Below are 3132 nucleotides of genomic sequence, written 5' to 3'. Positions count from 1 at the left end.
ATTTTACTAATTTTAAACTATTTAACAACAAAAATCAGGATACTTCACTGTCAGATCCACTTTTAAATTCAAATTTCTGCTTCTTTGGGAATATCAGGGGCAATAGCCACATGGAGCTGGCACTCCTGCTTGGCACAGCATGTGTGGCCGGAGAGGGAGCAGCTCACTTCTTCAGATAGGGCATGTTCCCTGCCCCTCGGTTCCCCACAGTCTCTACTTGTCTAACAGTTGGCTTCGCAGCTCCCTCCCTCTTTAACATTACCTGCCTGGATCCTGAAGGAGTTTGGATTTGTGGTCCTTCATAACATCACAAGCACAGCAAAACCAGCATAAGTCTAACTAAAAGGGAAAAAAAATGACCTGGAATCCTGCCTTTCTAACTGCCTTCCACTAAAGTCAATGTTCACTGGCTTGGTGACTCTTGACAAGTTCTATAACTTTTTGGAGTCTTGCTTTTCTCCAGGGTAAAATGAGGCTAATGGTACAGATCCTGCATGATGTTTATGAGGATTAAATAGTATAATATTTGCACAGCACCTGGTAGCTATTATTATGATTAGTTTATTCAGTCATAAGCCATACTCCATTTCTTAAAGATGGGCCTAAAGCCAGCTAGGGCCTAGCAGAGATCAGAAACATGCTGTTAATGCTGTTTCATATGCAACTTATACAACATATAGCTTGAAAACACACTTTTAAATATTTCATTAATTCCTCACAATGATCTTGGGAGGTCGCTATTGTTATTACCTATCTTTAATATGTGAGGTTGTTGAGGCTTAACAGAGTCCCAGCCCCTGTAATATCCTGAGTACATCTTTGTATCACAGCACTTGCCAATTACATTATAATAGTTATCTATGCCTGTGTCTGCTTTTCTTCCCAGGCTGTGAGATCTTTGAAATTAGGGACAAATGGAAGTCACCACTGCAACTCTGGTGGATCACAGAGGGTCAGGCCCAGGAAAAGTGCTCAGCCAGCTCTGGCTAAATCAATCAGTCTATGGACAAAGGAAAAGCCCCAAGTTCAGAGAACCAGTGAGTAACTGCGAGTCAGGTGCAGCCCTAGATCCACTTCCAGTCCACTATTCTCTCCTTTCCTCAGTAGTGCTGATATTTTTCCTTCACTTCCTCAAACTTCTGAGCCTACAGCTTCTTCACCAAGCAGAAGTTGGGAATTTCACCTGTGCGGTCAAATGTGGAACCCAGGCTGCTGATGGGGCCTCCAGTAGAAAGAAATGTGATGTCACCCGTTAGGTACTAGAGGGAGTTGTTGTCTTCTATAAAGCTGCTGTGCAATAACATGGAAACCTTGTAACCAGCAAAACAAAACACACTATAACAAGTTTTAAAATGAGAGTTATTGAAGTTTAACTTACATACCAAAAGTCAGCCATTTTAAGTGTACAATTTGATTAGTTTTGACAAATTGAATATAATCTTTTAACTACCACCACAGTCAAGATATAGAATATTTGCATTACTCCCAAAACATTCCCTTTGGCCTCTATCCCAACTTTCTTTCTTCAGGCAACCACTGATGTGGATCCCATCACTGCACTTCAGCTTTTTCTAGAATATCATACAACGGAAGAATAAAGTATATGGTCTTTTAGGTCTGGCTGTTTCACTCAACATGATGCTTTTAGGATTTATCTGTGTTGTTCCACATATCATTAGGTTGATCCTTTTTATTGCTAAGTAGTATTCCATTGTATGAATGTATCAAAATTTACTTATCCATTCACCTGTTAGTAGACATGTAAGTTGTTTCTAGCTTTTGTCTATGTTGAATAAAGTTGCCATGAACGTTTGTATACAAATCTTTATGTGGCATATGTTTTCTTTTCTCTAAGATAAATACACAGAAGTAGAATGGCTGGAAGATAAGGTAAATATATGTTTAACTTTATAAGACAATACCAAATTATTACCTAAAGAGCCTATCCTGCTTTGCTCTTGCGTCAGCAATTTATAAGAGTTCCAGTTGTTCCACATTCTGTTTGACATTTGGTATCATTAGTCTTTTTATATCTGGCCATGTTAATGTGTATGTAGTGGTATTTCATTGAGGTACCATTAATTTGGAGTTCCCCTGTGACAAATAATGTTAAGCATCTTTTTATATGCTTATTTTCCATTCATATATCTTCTGTGGTAAAGAGCCTGATCAAATCTTTTGCCTTTTTAAAAATTTCAATGTTTTGATTCTTAATACTGAATTTTGAGAGTTCTTTATACACTCTGGATATAAGTCCCTTATTCAATATACAGTTGGCAAAAATTTTGTCCCAGTCTGAGGCTTGTATTTTCACTGTCTTTTTTTTTTTTAACTTTTATTTTAGATTCAGGAGTATATGCAAAAGGTTATATAGGTAAACTCATATCACAGGAGTTTGGCAAACAGATTATTTCATTACTCAGCTACTAAGCATGGTACCTGATAGTTATTTTTCCCAATCGTCCCTCAAGTAGGCCCCATTTTCTTAAGATAGTCTTTAAAAGGGCAAAAGATTTGATTTTCACGAAGTTCAATTTATCAAATATTTTCTTTTATAGTTTCTGCTTTCTGTGTTTTATCTAACAAATCTTTACTTAAGCCAAGGTCAAAAAACTTGCCTCTATGTTTTCCTATAGATGTTTTATGGTTTTAGCTTTTATATGAAAGTACGATCTATTTAGGGTTAATTTTTATATATATATTGTATAAAGTCAACATCAAGGTTCAGGACAGAGAAGAGCCAGGCTGAGTGGATACATTCTGTTATAAGTTTGCCAAGTGGGAGCTGAAGAGCGCTGTCCTGGGACACCAACGCTCCAGGTCCTGCCTTTACTGCTCTATGTCCATTGCTCTTGGAGTCCCAGGTGACTCTCCCACAGCCTCTGTGACTCTATGACCTGCAGGTATTGGGAGACACATACGTAAGATGCCAGGACCCCCAGAAGCCAGAAAATAGTGTTGCTATCTCTAAGCCAGACCTGATCACCTGTCTTGAGCAAAGGAAAAGACCGCTGGAATGTGAAGAGATGAAAAACAGTAGCCAAACGCCCAGATATTAGAAGATTTGTTGCTTTTTAAAAACTGAAAAAGCCAAGATGGCAAACTAGACACAGCCAGGAAGAGCTTCTGTCA

This window comes from Nomascus leucogenys, chromosome 8, assembly GCF_006542625.1.
Source record: "Nomascus leucogenys isolate Asia chromosome 8, Asia_NLE_v1, whole genome shotgun sequence".
NCBI classification, from domain to species: domain Eukaryota; kingdom Metazoa; phylum Chordata; class Mammalia; order Primates; family Hylobatidae; genus Nomascus; species Nomascus leucogenys.
This window is presented reverse-complemented; position numbering follows the sequence as displayed.